The 21,574-nt window shown below is 40.0% G+C and overlaps 1 protein-coding gene across 3 annotated transcripts in view; it reads left to right on the plus strand.

The window, feature by feature from the left end:
* The first annotated feature begins 13,846 nt into the window (after positions 1-13,846).
* Positions 13,847-21,574, plus strand: part of SNCAIP (synuclein alpha interacting protein) — an 86,316-nt gene continuing 78,588 nt past the window's right edge. For 2 of the 3 annotated variants that reach the window (XM_013131055.3, XM_031043118.2), the window contains exon 1: positions 13,847-13,919. The gene's annotated coding sequence lies outside the window, so the exon portion shown is untranslated. Of the gene's footprint in view, positions 13,920-15,111; positions 15,221-21,574 lie in introns of those variants that run through there. The other variant, XM_031043117.2, reaches the window with a different exon arrangement.

Genomic DNA, 21,574 nt, shown 5'->3' on the forward strand with positions numbered 1-21,574 from the left:
TGCTCAACCAGTCATGTGAGAATGAAATGTACCCATCGCTTATGACCAGAGGACTAGCCCTCAAAACAGGGATTAACAGTCAATTTGGGAATTCTGCCTTGTATGATTAAACTGGTGACTGATTTAGTTGCTGTTTTTATAAAATTTACAAGACAGTTCAAGTATTTTTTTTTCTAAGTAATCAAGTTTTCAGCAGTATATCAAACATTAAGAAGTGAAAACCACTTGGGCTCCTTTTAAATTAAGGTTCATGCAAAATCCATGAAAATTTGTTGCACCAAAAGCAGCTTGTAATTTTTCATCAGACTGTCATTGCCATACAAATGGCATCAATCTGTATACTTAATCAAGCTGCGTAATGAAAAGGAGGGAGAGGGGCTGGCCAACTGTGCTTTCTTGAAAGAATTTTAAAAATGTTATTTTTATTTCATGTGTTGACCCACTTCAGCAAGGACATATTCAGAGCTGGAGCCCCTGAAATTTATTATTATGGCAATAGCAGAAAATTAATCTGATGAGGCAATTCTGTGTGAAGAAAGCATAAATTGAGAATTTCAGGTTCAAGGGTTACATCAGAATTCTTAATGTCAGTCCTAAATAATGAAATAGGTTATCTCAGGATTGCCTCTTTCAAAAGAGATAGGTACTAGCTGGATCAGTTGCTTTTATGTATTTTCACCACTTTTTTCACTATGGTACTCATAATTCAGGAAATTACATTAGCTGAAACTCTGACTCCTTCAAACTATATTTTCTTCAAGCATGAAAATATGTCTTTACCAAATATTATGGCAAGAAAAGTGGTAATAATATTGTAGGATCTGTTTTAATTAGTGTTCACTCTAAGGCTAAATTGTCATGCCACAGTATACTAAAAGTAGCAGCTGGAAATGGAAGATGCTCATAACCCTTATTAGAAAGGGTGCTCAAAGTGTATCTTCTTATGCAGGTGCAAACCCCACTGCCTGTGCCCCAGGCTAGATGCTGATGGACCTGTTCCAATCTGGAAGTGATTTTAACAGTGGTAGTCAAATGCTGCAACTAATTTAGTAGGGCCTGCTGAGAGTTTTGCTGAACGGCAAACATAGCAACTCAGGCTTACTGCCATGTCAAAGCACCATATACCTTCAGCCATCCAGAGTAACCAGAGAATACATTGGTCTCCTTGCAGCCTTTCCTACAGTCATGATCCCAGAGTCAAACTCAGAAATTTAGTTCTAATTTTGCACTTCATCAGTATTTTTAACTATGAGAAATTGCAACTAATTCCATCACAGATTTTCCCAGGAGTAAGAAAGGACAGAGGCCATTTGAATATTGGAAAGAGTTTACAGAGAATAATTTAGGTTGGAAGTGAGTTCTGGAGGTGGAAATGAAGAGTTTTCTAGGCTTGCCAACTCTAAAGAAATCACTACTTTAAGCAATCTGGACATACAGATAGATATGGGTATCTCATTTTAAGAAGAAACAGCAGTGGCAGGAGCAAAAAGTTTCAGTGAAACAACCATGTGCTAACCTACATAAGAATAGGAAGACAGTCTGCCACAGAATCTGGGACAAAGATAAACCAAGAGGCACAAGAATTGGAGAGTACTTTACTCAAAAATGACCAAACATTTTCAGAGAAGGGTACCCATTGTCACGAACGTGACGAGAGAAGTATTAATTTATATTTTCCCTCCCTATATAGTTTTAAATCTTGTTTTCAGTGATTCTTGGTTTTTCTGTTTCAGATGAGAGGTAAAAGACTACTTTTGATTCTGGTAGCCACATCATAACACAGTGCATAGTACACCTGCAGAAAAGGCAAAGGAGGAGCACACTGTATTCTCTCTGGTATTTCCTTACCTCTATCTCACTTAAATGCTCTAGCTCTCTGTGTGAATACAAAAGAATGGACTGACCACAGTAACTCAAACACCAGACTATGACTGTCAAATGTTTAGAGCAGTCTTTACAGAGGACAACTCACAGGTAAGGAAGCTGTTGATTGCAGGATCTTCTTACAACACATTTTACATTATCTACTGCCTGAACAATGAACGTATTCATGTACGGTTGTTAATGTGAAATACTTACCAACAAAAAAGAGCTGAATTTGATGGTTATTTGTTTTAAATACATCATGTAGACTGTTCAGCAGCAGCAGAGGAAAGATAAACTTCATCACCTTTTCTTCATGGACGTAAGGAGGTAGCATGACAATCTTTACAGAAAAAAAAAGTGTAGATTACATTAAATTTGCATTTGTAATGGGAAGGTAACAGGAGAGATTTCAGTTACAAAGAAAACTTGTTGTCAAAAACTTCTAGAAACAAAGAGCTTTAGTTTCTTGAAATATGCAAACGCCTTACTAATTCCAGTTACAGGCAAGAAGGAAAGCTGGCTGATAGGAACAGAAAATAAACCCCCATGCCTCAATCTGGACTTATCCATGTGCCAAAGGGTAGTGGAATGTGGATATTTTTGTCTTCATGGTGTCCAATCCAAGTTCTTCTATAATGCATTTCTTATTTGGTATCTTTTACTTCATTTTACTGCCCATTTTCCCTGTGGCCTGCCTACTTCAGCTGGTTATCTCTTTAGCCTTCTCCACCATCCTATAAATAGAGACCTCTTCTTCTCTAGTCTGTAATACCCTAATTGTAACTGTGTACTTTGTATATTTCACTTTGAATCAAACTTCATAGAGAGTATAGTGAATGATCTTAGTGACTCTTTGGATAATGTTATGGGACATTTTATACTTTCAGAAAAGGTTATTACAAAGGACAGGTGAACTTTTCATTATTGTGGATTTTTTTCCAAAGGCATACCAGTTTGCTGTGGTTGTTAGAGTTGACCAGGGAGTATGTAAACTCTGCTGTACTTGCAACACCTTAATACTCGGGGGTATCAACATTTCAGAAGGAGAGCTGACAGAGAAGGGAATTATGTTCCTTTTGCCATTTCTCATCACTCCCAGTAACAATGTGTGCAATGCTCCTAATTATTAGGATCTTAAATATTTCATCTTATCAGAGATTGCAAGTAATCTGAGTTTGCTTTTCTCATGTACAAGCAAAATTCATTGCAACAAAAGAGAAAATTGGTGTGATGTTCTGTCCTTTATTTACCAAAGAGCTTTCTTTTCAAAATAAGCTTACTTGTGTGGTCAAACATGAGCTGACAGGTCTAACCCCTGCCCTACTTTTCAGCTGTGCTAGTCTCTTAGTGAAAATCTTATATGATAAACTTTTCATGGATTGGACTTCCATGATTATAACTGAGAAAAGCACTGACTTATAAAGGTGCTCTTTCATGCATAAGGGAAAGGTTTATCCAGCTTAATCCTGTTACAGACTCTGTTAGCACAGCATATACTATTACCATGTCAGTGCTTCCTAATACTTCTGTACCTAAAAATCTGTCAGCGTTTCTCCAACTTTCATCTTTTTGAACAACACACATCTTTTATCTCCATTAAATTTCATAAAGATATATGTTTTAAACAATTTACTTTTGCTAAACAAGGCACATAGGTACTGGTAACTGTAGTTGTGTGAAATTATAGGGTGCATTATGTACATTGTAAATGTGCAATAACATAAAAAACGTGGAAAAAAAAGTGAGTGGCGATGAACTTATTCCTTGGTTTTAAGAATGACAGCTTAGTGGAATAAATTCCATCAACTATATCCATTTTTGTCTTACCACATGTTGCCTTCCCTGACTCTAATAAAAGAAACAACAGCCTAGGCTTTTTCCACCCTAAAATAAAGCATTGCTTTTAAATTTGTGTGTCTGGCTGAACTGAGGGATCTGATACTTCAAGACTAATTGCAGTTCAACCCCATTCCTACAAACCTGAATGTATCTTGTTATTTTAAACAATGACAACAGTTTAATTTCATAAGCATAGAATTACATCAAATAAAAGGTTTCCTATTTTACCAGTTACTGAACTCTCTGAAATACTCAAAAAGATCTGAACTTTAAGAGTCTGCCTCACAGCCTATGTAAAAAGCAAACACAGGTGAAGTAGCAAATGAGTTGACTTTTGCAGTACAGAAACATGACCTCTTTCAAGTAAAATCTGAACCCTGCGAAGCCAGCGGAAATTTTATCTTTTTCTTTTCAATAGAGACAGATGACAGTCTGCATGGGAACATGCAGTACTTTGACAGCCCACTTTGAGCCCTGTACATCTTCAAAAAACAATGAAAGAAATGGAAAGGCAAAACTATTTTTTAACCTAACCAACCCATTCACCATAGATTTAGTGACACTGTGCAGCTGACTCTGAGCAGGTGTGTCAAAGCAACACAGCGAACAGCAATTAATAGCACAATATTAATAGTAGGTAGTCCTTGAGAGGCTGAATTGGTTCACACATTTTTGAAGATGGAGTTATGTTACTATGATTCATCCACCAAAAAAAAAAAAGTATGGAATGCAGGTTTCTACAACTGATACATCAAAATGCAAGGAGATAAAGTAAGAGAAAGAAGTTAGATGTGGCAAGTAAATTTTCATTTGGACAACAATTACCTGTGTAGTTATATATACAGTTTTGGAACAGATGATGTTATTTTGCTTGCTTGCTTTTTCCTGATGATACTTTCTTTGAGGTTCTTTTCTTATTTATTCCTTGGTTAGTGTTATATATGAAAGAATGACATGAACTGAAAGAAAGCAAATAGGGCAAACAGAAGGGATATGTCAAGTCATGGATATTAAATCTAAAATAGCAGCTGGCTGAGAGAATGTTTGGCAAATGGAAGAACACCACCAGAAATAAGCATCTTGGTGCTGGGTCAGGATTACTTAATATAATATTCAACTGCATGAAATGTCTTACTATTTCCTTTAAGTCAATAAGGCATTAAAAAGCCATTCAGCAGTATGAAGACAAACTATTTCAATGCAATGTCAGAATACATGGTTAACAATGAGCTGTTATTGGCAGTGGCATTGGATTTTTGTGTAAAAAGACAGAAAGAATATATGGAAGAATTCCTCTGCCTTATGAATGTCAGTTAAGCACCTGACTTATGAATGTCAGTTGGGCACCTATATGGGCACTACTCTTGTTTTCTTCAACAAAAGAACAATACATTATATAATTACTCCATATGGTCTGAAATTCCTAGAAAGTGTTTGCTCACTGTTAACACTGCTCTGGCCTATTTTCTCTCTGTATCTGCTGACTGTGCTCCTGACCTTCTTACACTCCAGAATCTAGTTATCACCTATTCACACTAGACCCAGTATAATTCCTCTCCCATATATCTCCTATTTTAATCTGTCCATTGTGCCTTCCTTTTCTGCCTTCAGGCTTCATCATTGCAGTGTATCATACCTGGCACAGAATACTTTCCCACAGGGTGAAGGATGTGACAGCCTATTGCTGTACAAATTCCGATACTATAGATACAGCATCTGATCCAGTAGGTTCCTTGGTTAAACTCCAAATTCTTGATGTAGATTCTTTGAGGCATTCAATTTGGACTTGGCAATCACATAAAAGGTGTGGGGGGATGAGGGCTGAATAGCTCAATCCTCAGGCTGGTCCAATGCCAGCTCCCAGTTTAAAGCAACCAAAAAGAATTTCTGAACTATACCAGCTGCTAGCAGCTCCAAAGCAACCATCTGCCAGGTTAGCACAACAGTGCAGTCATGCCTTGATTGTGCAGCTTCCAGATCATGCATTGGAAGGACAGATTGTGCGTAAGAAACCAGCTAGAAGTTAACATAAAGCTTTCTTTCAGAAATTCAGTTCTGGCAGGTGACAAGTTTCAAACCTCTCTGTACTTCTCTTGTATGGCAAAGAGACTAAAAAGAGAGAAGATATAATTTCACATCTTCATTTTCCAAGCTCTCAGTAGGCTAAGTATTCTGGAGTTGTTCTCATTATGCAGGCATACCATGATAACAACAAATATCTAGAACAATGGAGTTGTCACTACACACAGAGACTGGTACTTCCATAGTGGCCCATGGGTGGAGAACACGCTGACAAGAGAGATTCAAATAAATCTGTTTTCTTCTGGAGAAAATAAAATTGGAACCTGTTTCTTTGACAGTTCAAATGACAATAATATCTCAAGAGAAAAGACACAAAAGAAAGAGGAGGAGAAAAGGAAATGTCTGGAGAAAGAGAAAAATAACTAGTGTAGTACACAATACAAAGAGGACAAATACAAAGACAATATGAATCCTACATAAGATGTGTTATCATTGGCTACTATTACGATCCTTACTGACATATTGAAAGGAAGAAAATGAAAGATCAGAGCTGGAATCTCCATGTGTGTAAATCAGCATCATTCTTCCTTGACCGCAAAAAGCTATGTCAATTTAGAACAGCTGTTATTTGGCCCATATTGGATTTTAGGGGTTTTATTTGTTTGCTTTATTTTGTAAATCGCAGTGATGATCACGAGACAGAGCTGTGAATCCCATGGGACATGTCTGCTGTTTCAAGTTTTCTAAGTCTTTTGAATGCTTAATGCAATGTTATTTGAATAACTAACAAAGTTTTTTTTTGGCAGAAACCCTATTTGGTATCAGAACAACTAAGCGATGACTTCAAATGATAATTACCAAATTGTGTTATTGCCAGTTCATAATTGCATGTTTCAGTGTTGGGAAAGCGAGAAATTAAATTCTGTATCATTGACCATGTCAGGGGAACTGTTATTCTGAGTTCAGAGAAAGTTAATCTAGACTTCAGTTCAGCTTCTGCTTTGAAAAATGCTTTCTTCCTTATAAAGAATAGCATGGTGTTTCTTAATCAGGTTTTGCCCACAGAACTTACCTGCTTGTCAAGTTTACAAAGAGTATCACAATCCCATATGCCTTTATAATTGTGATTCTTTTACAAATAATTTATTGCAGACAAATAACAGTGAATATTAATTAGTAACAAGAGTGGTATTAAAAAAGAACATAAATTATTTCTTCTTTAGCTCACATTACTTTAAATAGATGTGCGTTAGACAGCAGAGCTGGCAATCATAATTACAATGGTGAAAGAAAACAGTAAAATACAACATAGCAAAGGAAAATGCTGTTTGAAATAATCTTGTTTGCAACTGCCTCTCTACAAGAGTAAGAAAAATAGGCTTTCATAATACAAGTCATGCAATAATCAGGTTAAGTCAGTCTGAATGTTCACAAAACAATTCACTTTGTTCACTAGGAATGTACAATACCACGTAAAAAATGCTTGATTTGAAATGCTGATTATGGCAAATGAACTATTCTCCTGTGTTTTTCTTAGTTCACATTAATATTTCAGACCTTATAGATGCAAGTTCAGGCAGGGAGGCCATTTAATAAGGTCTGGTGAATATAGATCTGCTAAATAAGAAGTCATGTGAATGGGATTTTTTTTCTTAACATGAATTCTAATGTTCAGAAGCATCTTGTCAGCCACTGAGGAAGTGAAAACTCCAAACACCTGATCACAAAAATGAGATTCCCTTTTCTCTGATGCCACAGGTGAATTGGCTGTTCCTCAGCACAAAGCAACACCTTTGGTGAATGTGGCCATAGCCTCCTGTCAACACTCATCACAAAATGTGGATCCACTCAGCTTCTATTCAACTGCCATTTTTGTTTGCCATCATCCATCTTTTTGAATATTGAATTTTGTATATTGTATATTGAAAATCTGATATTATTTTTACCCAAAGTAGTAACTTTGATCTTGACAGAATTTTGAGAGGTTGTTTAAAAATGCATCACAATTATAGGTGTCTGTAACTATAGTGCGGCTGCTGCTAGCACCCTTTCTTTTATGAGAAGCAATGCAGACCACTGCATAGTCTCATTTATTGAGGTAACACAAAAGATGAATCCTGTCTTCTAAGTGATTCGCAGAGAATTAAGAGAGGTAAAGAACCTATGCTTACTTCTAGTGAGTTCCAGTTTTAGCTATCACTGTGGCAAGTTCCTTTCACATAGGTAGACCATGCAGATAGATGTGTGTATCTGTGTGCACGTGTCTACATGTGTTGTCTTGAGATTCAGCAGGAAAAGAAAACAGAAAACAGACACCTCTCTGTTTAGAAACTCATCATCTTGTCCCCCAAGTTGCCTCCACTGATGATCATTGCAGAACTCTTCATTTCAGCAGAGAAGTACCAGGCCCCAGTACAGGCATTTGGTCAGCTCTCGAAGTTGAACCTTTTTCATCCTAACTTTTTAATAAGAAATAGTCCTCCTTTCTCATATGGAGACAAAGTAGTCTTCAAGTCTTGCTTTACCTTCCTCTTATGTCACACAGTCAGCTGGTTTCCAGAGATTTTTCCAGACTGTTTTATTCATTTCATTATTTTAGCAATTACTTAAAGATTGATTGAAATCTCTTGATTTGACCTAATTCAGGACATGCACCCTTCTGCCAAGAGATTAACAGTAAGCATGATTTGAAATTTCTCAGAAGAAAATTATAAATGGGGGCATCTTCAAGACGGTTGAATTAGTGATGGATTGATTATAGCTATAATTTTTTTATTATTACATAGGGTTGCTGTGATTAGAATTCACTTCTAGCCCTTATAAGAAGTAAGGTACAGATTTTGCTTAAGTGAAACATAGTATTTGGTCTTAATCAAATTTAAAGTGTTGCCTAGTCAGGATTTCCTCTAATGACTCACTCATACTCCTACTGAAGTGGAAAAGATATGTGTAAATTCTTATCTTTAAATTGGCACCATACATTATCTTTATATTCTAATCATAACAAAAAAACCCAACAACTGTTCCTTTTTTTCCTTGTTTTTCTTGTCTAATGAGGTCACATAAAAGAATGCAGGTCACATACACAGGATGGAACAAAAGTGGTGTGTAATTCTGGACAACCAACTACACATGTACTCCCAGGATAAAGCAGTAGCTGACTAATCCCACAATTATCATAATGCCGTGAGTCGGTGGGGTTCAGCTACTCTGTGGGATCTGCTTCTGTGCATGCTCACCTTCTGATGGGTGCAAGCTCACCTGCCACTTAACAAGAGCATGCTTGCCACTTAGCAAGTGATCTGATTTCAGCACAGGAGGGACAAGGAGCTACACCAGGGCAGTTATGGAGCAGAGATTGTAATATGCTCCACAGTCCATTTTACCTTGTAGCAACCTGTTTACATGGCTTATGTTCAAAGGTGGTCTCTGTATGTACTGCAGAGGAATAACAGATTAAAAAGCATGTATCAACATTTGTAATTGCTTTGAAGACCACTCTTAAAAGCTTTCCGATTTGCCAACATTAACTTTCAGAATGAAAATCTGTGATGTGAAGTACTCATGAATTTGAAGTTGTAGGTTTTATTATTGTCGAAATCTCAGGGAATTCAAATATATCCTTTATAATCTATAAAAAAACCCGAAACAACAAACAAAAAAAAACCCCAAACCAATCACCTCCTCCCCCACAACCAACCAACCAACCAACCAACCAAAAAAGCCCATAAAGGACAACCAAATCAAAACAAAATTAAAACTTTTTGCAGAGAGGCAGAAATAAAATCTATGAGAACGGAAAGCTTATTTACAGCAGGCAAAGGCAAAACTAAAGCCAGTGTCAGAACTCTGAAACTCCTAATAGCTGGAGGAGAAGGTGGACCAAGCATACATAATTTAACAGTGAGGCTAATTATCTGCTACAGCAATGTTGTTAGGAGTGGAGGGATCAGGATTACATCACTTTCTGAAAAACGTTCTCTAGTTCAAACAGGAATTATGGGTCTTTATGCCAGAAACTAGGGTAGCTGATTATGGTAATAGTCCCTGCTATGTACTAGCTTTCCAACCATGCATATTTGTTCTGCTCTTCTGCACAGTTATGCTGAATGCGTAAACTGGACCTTGGATGCCACATTGTGAAATTCACTATGTGCTTCACTCAACAAAACAGATCAAATCAATAAGCATTTAATAAGGCCCAGGTTTGAGATTCCTCTCCACTCATGCTTGTTGTCAAGAAAATGGCTTCTTACAGCTGCAGAAAATACCATCCTGCACATTCCCAGAAACAAAGCTGTATGCACTGAAAGATGTTTTTGAACTAATTATTCAAGTAATGCTGTCTCTTCTTCTGGATGAGGATCCGATCCATAATCTTTGCAAGGCAATCTCTTGCTTTCTGAAATTCATTAAGAGCAGAGTGGCCCATTGAGATCAGATTCAGACATTAGGAACATTGAAAGCAGTACAAATACAGAGCAGAAACCCAATTCTTTTTCATCGCAGTCCCAGGTATGCAGCCTCAAGGTTCATTCAGATGCAGCAATTTCATGAATCTAAGATGGCAGACTTATTCATCAGCGAGTGGTATTGTTTGTTGTAATCAAAGTGAAACAGTGAGTCAGTATACTTCCAACAGACTACACAATCTTGTTCTCATTCTCTAACAGAATTATCCCTAAACCTCTATTTGCTATATTTGTACGTGGTTTTCAGAATGAAAGTGTTTTTCCCAATTGTGTATAGTATTTTATATTCCAGGGTAAACTGAAGACAGAGGAAACTAAAACTATGTTTTTTGAAAGCTAGATATAAGGCTTACTTGATCTATGTCTCATTTAACTCCATTCAGAACTTGAAGGTAAATATAGGAACAAAGCACCTCATTTGGGCTTACTCTTTCAAAATGAGCACATGAATTTTGTTGTGCTCTCAAATTGTTAGTTATTTTTACTGGTACTCAATGTTGAATGGGATTTATTTTTCTAAAAGAGAACATCTGAGTGCCCTGATGACTGCTTTGAATGACTGTGAGTCATCATGGACCACCACATGACTGACTTAAAGCTTATTCTTTGTTATTTCAAGAGATGTACTTTCTCTGTAATTATTAGGTTTTGCTTAATATGATACTGCTGGTGATGTTTCTTGGTGGAGAAATCACACATCAGCAGTTCTAGTCACCATCTGGAAGTCCACACACTGCCTTTATATAAAAGTACTTTAAAACCCCTGCAGTGTTACCTTTTAGAGCAAGGCTGGCCCAAAAAAAGAATGACAACATAATGTATCTTATAGTGAGATGTATGAACTCATCTCTTCCAGGCTCCTCCTGCCTTCTTTCTGTTCCTGCCAACCTTTTCCCTTGCAGGACTGCTGCACACTTCCAGGAACCAGCATAAAGGCACCCAAGCTGGTCCTGAAGAGAAACAGAAAAGCTCCTGCAGGATGTGTTTGAATGGGCTTCATGTCTTAACTAAAATGTGTTTGTGTCTTCGTGAGCAGTGCAATTTTCTCCTGTGGTGAAAAAGCACCACACTTTTAAATCACCTCAATGTCATCTCTTGAAGGAGTTTTAAAAGTAGTGGAGGGTTTTCTCCCATGTTCGTTAACATCGATGGATGTCATCACTGACATATGCTGCTGGATCACTCACGGATACTGATGGATTGCTGCTGACTGCCATGAGCCCTTGATTGGTGTCACAGAATTCATTTTTGTGAGTGTTGCTAGCCCAGTGAGTGTTGCTAGGCCTGTCTATTCCCATCTGCATCCAACCATATGCTGTACAAATCTGACACAAATATCAGCCTTAGCTTCATCAAGTGGAGACATTGAGGTTCAACAGATCATTAAAGGATCCTGGAGAGATGCATGAGAAAAGCAATGTACAACACATTTTTGAGCCACTTACTCCACTGGGAATAAGATTATCAACACACACAGTAAGAAGAGTGATAGTGATCTGTGATTTTATGTTAGACAAAAAAAGTAATGATGGTGCCATGTAACTGGCAGTAAAAATTAATCCTGAAGTTTTTCAAGAACTGAAGTTGTGTATCATCATATAGCTTTTGTGCACTTCTTATTCAAACAGTATTTCCAGAAATAAGTTCAGAAGTAGTTACATAAACAGGGTTATCAGCAGTAATTGAGACACTATCACATGTAACATGTACAAAGACATTTGGCAAGCTTTTATCTTAAAAGTGGTATTTGCATATGCATGGTGGGTTTTTTTTTCAGTTTTCGTTTTTCATCAATGTTGTTCATCAAGCAGGCATACTGCTAACATTGTGTTCTGGAGCTGACCTGCATTCCTTCCAAACCATTTAATCACACACAGCTGACCAGCATTCCTGTATAAAACCACCTAATCAAACACCCCCAAATGGGTACTTAATCTTCATATACGTACAAGTGTGAAACATGCAGTGTCCAAATATGTCCTTTCATAAAAGCAAATTATGTAAAAGCAAAAGACTTTTCCTAAGTAGACCTCTCCCCCACCACAATCAGCACAGAGATTCTTAAAGTGGTTAAGATAGCTAGCCTTGTACGTGAAGATTAGGATTCACTGTAATTAATATGCAAGATTGCTTTCTACTCATCTTAAAAATGCAGTTTAAGAAGAAAGAAATGTAACAGCTTTCCATTTCTGGGCAAGTATGTCAAGTGAGCTGAAAAATATTTGAAAATGCATGACGCTGGGCCGCTAGATAGCTCGAGGAACATACCACAGAGGACTATACTTCCTTTCATCTCCAAGTTGCTGGGTTTGGATGAAAAGCCTCGAGGTTGTTACTGTCTATGACTGTGCCTCTGGATCAAATGGAATGAGATGTTTTTCTGTGTCCAGTAGCCACACTTTGATTAGTGCTTTCACTAGAAATCCCTATAGGAAGAACACAGAGCCACTGAGCTGGAGACTGAGCTGTTTCCCCAGTTTCCAGAAGCACTCGTCCAGAGCAGCGTTAACATGCTGACTGATGTGGGCACACTTGTGGTGCTGCTGAGTGTGTCTTGCCTGCAACACTCTTCCAAAATACCAAACCAGCATAAATTCACTTAAATTTCCTACATGTATCTTTTGGTCTTTTGCTGCGGTTTGCTTGTCAGAGAAAATGACATCTGAGGCAGTCTGTGTTTGAAATGTAAAACCACACAAAAGCAGGAGGAGATGGAACGTATACGAAAGGGTACATTTAAGTGACAGGATGGAAGAAAATGTGCCTATGAAAAGTAAGGAGGAGAGGGCGAATAAATGCCTGTTAATGCCGTGAAAGTAGGGCTCAAGGCAGGCTAAATGACAGGAATGTTCCGGCCACAGAATGTTCACTTTTCTGCTTTTCTCGTGCCGCTAGATGCGCCGGTGTCAAACTGTTACACGGAATGACCCATCCGCAGGCCCGGCGAGTCGCCGTCTGCCGGGCTTACGGGGCGATCAGGGCGCCAGGGCCAGCCCACCCTTAGCAGTCCTGCTGACTCCAGCGCTGTAACCGAAGGCACGGCTCAACCACCGGGGCAGGTGAGACCTGCTCAGCGGGAAGGCGATCGAGGGTGCCACCGGCCTCATCCACGTCAAACAGAGGGAAGGCAGGCAAGGCAGCAGCGACACTCTCCAGCTTTTGTAGCAGACCAAACCCCCTCCCGTCCTCCCCAAACCACTCCAAACCCACCAACTTTTTATCTTAAACAGATGTGTGCGGACTAAACTCGGTATTTTCAGGTATTTTTACCGCACCACTCGACAATTCGGGAACGGCTCCGTACAGCCGCAAACTCCGGGGGGACATCACCACCACAGCCACGGCGGGCGCACCGCGGGGCTCGCCGGCAATGGGGTGATGTTGGACGGGGAGTGTCGCCGCCGGTCCAGCCCCCGCCGCCGGTCACGTGGCAGCGCCCCCCGCGCCCCGCACCCGCGGAGTGCGGCGACATTGTGACGCAGCAGACCCCGCCGTGAATGCGGGTTCCGGCCCGGGCGAGCTGCGGGACCGCCTCCCAGCCTGCTGCCGGCCGCTGGCCGGTGGAAGGGCAGGGACGGGAGGCGGGGCGGGGGGAACGGGAGCCCTCCCTGCACCGGCGGGGAGTGGCGGGGGGCGTCAGCCGGGAGGCGGCACCTGGATCCTTCCTCCGTCTCCATCACTCCGCGGCTGCCGAGGAACGGTCGAGCGGAACGGAGAGGGGTGAGATGAGGCGAGTGGAGCGGGCGGGGGGCTTTGTTCCTGTCCTCCGACGCGACGGCAATGAGGGCGCAGGCACAGGCCCGGGGTTCCCTGCGGCGGGTGCGGGAGCGCTGGAGGCGCCCGGCGCGTCTGCAGGCTCTCCCCGCCGGCCTGTCACCAGGCGGCGGGAGCGGGAGGAAGGGGGCTCTGTGTCTGCGAATCCCGGCCCCCGCCAGCCCGCCCCGGGGAAGTGCTTTCCGCATGAACTCAGGGCTGAACGCGGGGGTTTTATTGAGACTGAACACATACGTGATGTCAGTTCTGCGACTGCCGCTGCACAGCCCCTCACAGCACAACGAAACCGGCTGACATCCGAATCAGGCGCAAGATATACTCCCGTTCTGCTCGGAGCCGGCGTCCCTGTCGGGCGCAGCTCTCCACACTCTCCGTCCCACCGGGGCTCGGCGAAGCCTGGAGCAGTCAAGTAGGAGTTGCATGTGTGTAACTATGGGAAGCAAACGCAAAGTTGTCTGGTAGAAAAACTGCGCCTTGGGTCAGTCCAAGACTGTGGTTTTTGCAGCACTGGGGGTCAGACGAGCGTTTTCATGTGAGCAAATACAGTTTATGTGAAGGGGAGCCCTAGGATTATGTCCTAATGGTACTGGATACTAACCAGCTCCTAAATAGGCTCAGTCTTCATTGTCAATGTTATCACCTCATGGCACGTTCAATGGTTGGCTTAAAGCCACAGCTCTTAAAGGGAGATTAATCAGTCACAACTGCTTCTCAGAAAACCTCACCCCACTCCAAAACCCACCAAAAACCTCCCACTGCCTATGTTTCCATAGAAAATCTTGGAAGCATGGCTTTGTTGTACACTGTAGTGATTCAGCCACAAAAGATAACTAAAAAAAGTTTTTTAAAAAATGTATTCTGAAGCAAATCACTTGATAGTTAGACTTTTTTTTTTTGCTATTTAAATGACTGAAGATATACAATCTTAGCACAAGAAAATCAAAATTGCCTTGCATCTTGTGCAAAAACCTCCAATCCCGCAGCCAGGAATTACACTGAGGTGTACATATTTAAGCCTTGCACAGTATGCTGTAGCAGACTTTCATAATGCCCTGCCCTTGTTCTATTTGGTAGGTGTATGTACTATCAGCACTCCCAAAGAGCCATAAGTGATATGACCCATTGGCTTACTACTATGCATAAACATGAGCTTCTTCACCCTAAAACCCTCTGCACCTAGCTGATGGGCTGCCTGCTGAACATGGCTTCTTCACGTCTTCTACAAAGACCGTTTCTGTCTTTGTACTGTGAGTATGACTGGTGCCATACTGGAGCTATATTTTGAAGATAATGTACCTTAAGCTGGAAACCTCATCTTGAGAGGAGGCTTGAGGGGTTGCTCGGGAAAGAGTTCAAACAGTGAGAAAGGATTTTCATATGAGTAAAACAATTTCACTTGTCCATCTGTCAAGAAGAAACTTGTCTCACTACTATAGTTACAGTTCTGAATTTGTATAGTAATTTTTGCTTTAGGTATTCCTTCAGGTACATAGAGGCATATTGCCCATGCCTGGTGTGAAATGGCTCTCTCTGTAAGATGGGTTATGTTTCTTTCGTGTGGTTTTGTGTGTCAAAGACTGACTGTTCCACATTACCCAGTGACTTAATGGCATCTTAAAGCAGTCCAGTTATTTTTCAGGTCTTTTTGTTTTCTGATGTGTCATTGATTCAGTGTGCTGCAGAAAGCAAATATGGCTTGTAACTTACTGGAAGAAGTGGGTAAAATAGGACTGTATCAGAGAACCAGTGGAGAGTTATCTCTAAATCTGAGGAGCCTGTAAGAGAGTAGCCAGTTAAAAAACAAAAAAATCCCAGCAAACAACCTCTTTGTTTGAGGAAATAATCCAGTGTGGATTTCTCAAAATACTTTAGGTGACATTTTGGCATAAGGAGATGGGCAGTCTTTCAGATAAGGAGTCATATAGAAGACAGCAAATTATATTAGATGGAAACTGCACCTTTTCATACTGTTCTTTCTTCAATGACAGTGATGTGGTAAGTATGATGTGACTCTTTGGGGCCAGCTTCTGAGTTTATGAAAAGCTGCATGTAAAACAAAAAGACTAGCTGGACAGGGTGACTGAGTGGTGCCTTTGGAGATGCAGTCCCTCCTCTGAATACTGTGCATAAACGATAGGTTACTTTCCATTTGTTGTATTTTTTTTTCTTTATTGGAAAACCATAATCCCAAAAATACAAATTTTTGTAACCATTTTTTGTCAAGGCATCAGCAGAGTGTCATGAAATTAGAAAGTGCTTCCCTATTGTTCAGCCTTCCAGGCAATTAACTATCCCCATGCAAACTCCATAGCTGCAAGAAGTCTCCATCACACAGGTACCTGAGGTGGAATACTGCCTGCACTGGTACAGCTCTCCTTCTTGCACAGTCCTCTTCCGGGACATCTCAGCCCCTGTTGTCTCTGTGCCCATAACAGCTCTGTCCTGCTTGGACACTTGCCTGATTACAACCAGGAAGAGGAAAGCACCACAGCATTGCTGCAGCTGCTCTAGTTTCTGCCCTCTGAAATGCAGACATGTGCGTAGCTCTGCCTCCACACTGTGATGTGGTGCCAGCAAGAAAGGGGAGCACATAGCCAGAGGCAGCCTGGTGGGGGGACCCAGCCATCAAGGGCAGCAGCACAAAAAACATGTTGGCAACAGTGCTGGGATGATGGCAGTCATAGTTGTGGCATCGTTTGGTGGTCATATATGCATAGAGTGGTGTTGCTGCACCTCACAAGCACACAGACCAGGGGTTCCAACAATCCTTGTAGGATGCAGCAAGTTCCTTCCCCTCACCTGGTTTATAAATATTTCCACTGACTAGATGGGATGTGCAGCAGAGTTCTGTTTCCACCCTTGTCTGTTTCTGAATATGTGCATAAGCTGCAGAATCAACCCATGAATCACGAGCATGGTCACAGGAGCAAGGAGGGGAAGAGATCACCATTTTAATTTTGATTTTGCTAGAATAAATCTACATATATTTCAGGTTAAATTTGAAGGTAAAATGCCAGAATGAGATTATACTCCTCCTTCCTTATGCACCCATTTAATTAATGCTAACCAAAATAAAGAAAAATTAATATTTTTTCTGGTGAAAGTCTTTGTAAGGAGCCCAATTGCCAATGCTTTAATATATATTATTTAGAAAATAGAGTTATTGTGTTCATTGTCAAGATGAAAAGTATGTTAAAAGACATTGAGAAGCATTGGATTTTAGAAGAGCAAATAGTTGTTCTTTTCAAATGCTGTCAGCATAGGACCATAGCTAAGCTAAAGGAAATAAAGCTTAGATAATTAGTAAGAGGACTTGGAGGAACATTGTGTCTGTGCTCTTTTTCTGGCAGACCCGCCTATTTCTCAAAGGAGGCAGAGAAGATAGGCTTACATGGAGCAGGTGCAGAGTAAACTCAAGGGAATTTGTCTTTAAATGCAAATGTGGTTGTATGCTAGATTTATATTCACAGTGGAACCATTGGAAATGAGAAAATAGAACATAAGCATCAGATACGTTATTGATTTAAGGTCCCAAGAGAGTTTTTAACTGCAGGGGAAAAAAAGTAATTAATTAATTATTGTGGTAGAAATATAACCTGCTGTTTACCTGTCTAAGGTGGAACTGTAATTTCATCTTCTAAGATAAAATCTGAGTGCTTCAGAGGTCTGAAGATCTTAGGGGTATCAAAGGGAAGAGCAGTCCAGCTGCCACAGTTCGGCTGTTGGCGCCATCCTTCATTAGCTGTATTTACTAGCACATTAAGGAGCATTTAGAAAAGCTTATTTTGAATATGAATGCAGTTGATTTGAAGTTTTACAGAATTATTGAGTAATGCTTTAAAATATACTTTTCAGATTAAAATGAAGCATTATGTTTCTAAGGTTTGCTATAAACATTTCCTTTTCAGTTCGGATTCCTCCCCAGTCCTTGTTTGCAATCAAACTGTTGGCATCATTTTTCTTTGTTTATACCAGAGAAAAAGGCATTGTATCACTTATCTTTTAAACTCAGTTCGGTGCACTGCATGACCTCCCGTTGTGTATAAATCCTCCCCTTTCTCTCCCACATCTGTTTTATTGTTACTGTATCAATCTGGAACTCACAATTTAAAATTAAATTCCAATTAGGAATTTAACACTTTCAGCCCCTCCCCTTTTTAGCAAACATGTTTACATCTGTGAGTAAAAGTCAGGCTGTACTTCACATGCTCATGACAGGGGTATGTGCATGATTATGATCTGAAGCTGTACTGCTCTGCTGGTTATTCACCCATGTAGTAGTTCTGCAGGATCTGGCCATACTGACTGGCATTTTGTTATGAAATAGGAAATACCTTTAACTGCTCAGACTAGTAACATATAACTGCTGGCATGTTTATACATGCATGTACATATCTCGTGTTCTCTTTTACTAAAATACAACTGTAAATATTCAGCCTTTTGTATGTGAAGCTGTCAGTTCCTGTTGAGTCACAGTAGTGAATTTATGAAGAGCCCAATAACTGCTTTTGAATTGGCTTGAGGTTTTAAATATCGAAGTTGTCAGCAAGGTGAGAGATTTATTTCAATATTTGTAAATACACCATCCAAGATGTTTTTAAAAACAAAAACCAAATAAAAAAAAAGCAAAATAAACCACGAAATTTAGTGTACACAAAAGCAGAAGAGTGCTAGCAAGGCAAATAAGCTTCATGTCACATTCTCTGACCCACACTTCTATCAGTCTAAGAATATTAATTTCTTGTACATTCAAAGAATCTTAAGGTATGTGTCCTAATTCTGTTAAATACTGGGATATTAACATTTTGCAAATTCTTACATTGAGCAGTAGATAAAGCACAATATTTGTGCTTGTTGCTAGGACATGGGCAAAAAAACTTATCTTGAGTTACAGAATGGAATCACCAGGAAATTGAGTTATACTTACATAATTAATTATTTTCTTTTCATTAACCTAAACCAGATTTTAAACTAGAGATAAAGGGATTTATGGTGGCTAAATGTAAGCAACTTGGAATAAATATTGTAATCTTGAACTCTGCCAATGCTTTTCAGTTCACTGTGGAATCGTGGTTACCAGGGCCACTTGACTAACATGTTCATGTTTAAGTTAATCTGCACCCTTGTCATAGATGTGAATGGACTGAGGTGGTGTACCCATGGAACAAGCAACAGGTTAGAAAAAGGAGCATTCAGCTTTTCACTGTTCTTTTGAATATAATACTTTCTACACATTCTTGATGCGGTATTTGCTTAGAGCAATTTGATAGCATCATCTTCAGTAGGTTGAGTTTGTATTCCTCTGTATGCATCTTTGCATTAGTTATTTGTGTATGGCATTTTAAGTTTTCCATAGGAAAAGAAGAACTACTTGTAAAGTCTCATGATAACAGTAGGTGCTGTTACGATTGAACAGGTCAGATCTTGGGAAAAATGCTGTCAAAGCATAGTTGCAAGTTAAAAGAGAACCAAATTTGTGATGTACTGTTACAGAGCACATGGTGCAGTTCCGAAAATTAATGTTTGGAGTGTTTGCATTTAAATTAGTATGTTTCTGTTAATGTTTGTTTGTGTTAGTGTACCATGTATTATCCGTGATAAACGGTAATGATACTGCTTTTGGTGATAAGTTGACTCTTAATTCTAGATTCAGAAGCCTCTGTTTACAAATAGCTCAATGGAGCATTTTTTGGAACAGATATTTGAGAGCACCAAAATCTGAGAGATTATTATTTATTCAGCAACATGAATCTGCTACTGGTATGTATTACACAGATACAGCAGTTATCTTGTCTGCTCAGTAATGCTTTCAAAAGCATTGATATTGTCAGTCTAATGGGTATGTTTTTCACACCATACTTGGCAAATTTAGCTGTCATTCTCTAAAAGTGAACACAGCAATTAAACTCTCACCCACCTCCTTATAGTTGTTCTTGAAGGTCACAGATGAAGTGCATTAGCAAACAGAGTAGTGGAAAATGCATTTCTGCTCTTTACTATGATGCTTCCTATGTGGAAGAGTTAACCACTGCCTCTCTGCATTTCCCTAGTAAAGCACTTAATGAATCTGAAACTAAACAACTGGGGAGGCACTACCCAATGACTGGAGGTTAAGCTGTGATTTGAGTGCTGAGATGCCCAGATCTGGACAGCTAAGTGGAGCACAGCTGTGCGGAGCAGAACTGTGCTCGTGCTCAGGGTTTCCACAGAGAGACATGCAACAGCAAGGGATTTTCCCCACACCCAGGACTTTCTTAATTTCACTGGCTCGCTTTTTCCCATGGTAAATTAGCCTATATGTAACCTCTGCTGCTGTGATCTGATTCCTACCACAACTTCAATCATCTGAGTCAACACTAAGGCAGCTAAGCATGCTGAAGAGCTGCATTCCTTCTTGACTTGTCTTCTGGTTGTGATTTAGCAAATGCACACAAAATCTCCCTGTAGTGAATCATTCATTACACAGTCAGTTTAAGAACATACACGTAAATCCCTTCGGTCACTTGCTAGACAAATGGTAGTAAGCTATCCCCAACAGGATGCAGTGTCTGTAGTAGTTTATATTTTGTAGCTAATAGGTGATATAATGTTGCAGCTGAACAGCAGACCACCATTTCAGGGGCGGAAGTTCTGAATATGAAGTACTTTATCAACTCCTGAGTTTCTGAGTCACGGTAGGTTCTGCCACTGGTAGCAGCAGTACTGGATTAAGGCATTGTTGGTTATGTTCTTCTGAAATAAACTAGCCTTGAAATGGTAAATAACTAATATGCCTGCTTAATTTAGGGCTTCAGCATCTGGCATTGGTACTTTATGAAGAGGAACAAGTGCCATTTACACATAACATGATTGCCTCCAGCTACCTCTAGAGTGTAGCTGTGCCTCTTCATTAGAGTGTAAACCTGGGTGAGCCACTGTACCTGAAGGATCAGGTTAATCTGACCTGACATTGTGAATCCTCATAGGAAAAGCCAACCAGCACATTATCATGTCCTCCAGGAGTACAAGGAAAGCATATTGTGTAGGGAAAGGAGTTAGCTCAGCTAATGCAATTTAACATAATGGACACTGTCTCCAGCATATGTTTCTCATCACATCCCATATGCTTTATGGTATGTTCCCAGGCTTTGCTTTTTTGCAAATGCAGTTCTTAGATTAACATATCTACGGTAGCACTGTTTTTGGATGTGTCTATACTGTAGTTGAGTAGTGTGATTGCAGGACATGCAGACTGTACTAGCTTTGATCTATATGTGATGTGAAGAAGTGCCAGCCTAGATTTACTAGAGGTCTGTCCAAACCTTTTGGGCAGATTGTTAAGCCATGCTGAAGTCTGCCTTCATCTGTCTGCACTGCTATTTTCAACTGTGCTGTCTAGATTAGCACTACCATGGATGCTTCTACACATGCTGACATAAATTCATGACTTCATGCCCACTGCTTCCCTGCAACATTGTCAGTGCATGCTCTGCATCTGGGCTTGAGTGCCTTTTTCTTTGTACTTGTACGATCTAGTTTTCTTTTCCATAGAGTTTAGCCAGTTATTTCACTGTTTAATTCCCTTGTGTAAGGGATTACAGAAAAGGCAATGGAGTATAGGA

Source organism: Melopsittacus undulatus, chromosome Z (genome assembly GCF_012275295.1).
Source record: "Melopsittacus undulatus isolate bMelUnd1 chromosome Z, bMelUnd1.mat.Z, whole genome shotgun sequence".
Classification (NCBI taxonomy): Eukaryota; Metazoa; Chordata; class Aves; order Psittaciformes; family Psittaculidae; genus Melopsittacus; species Melopsittacus undulatus.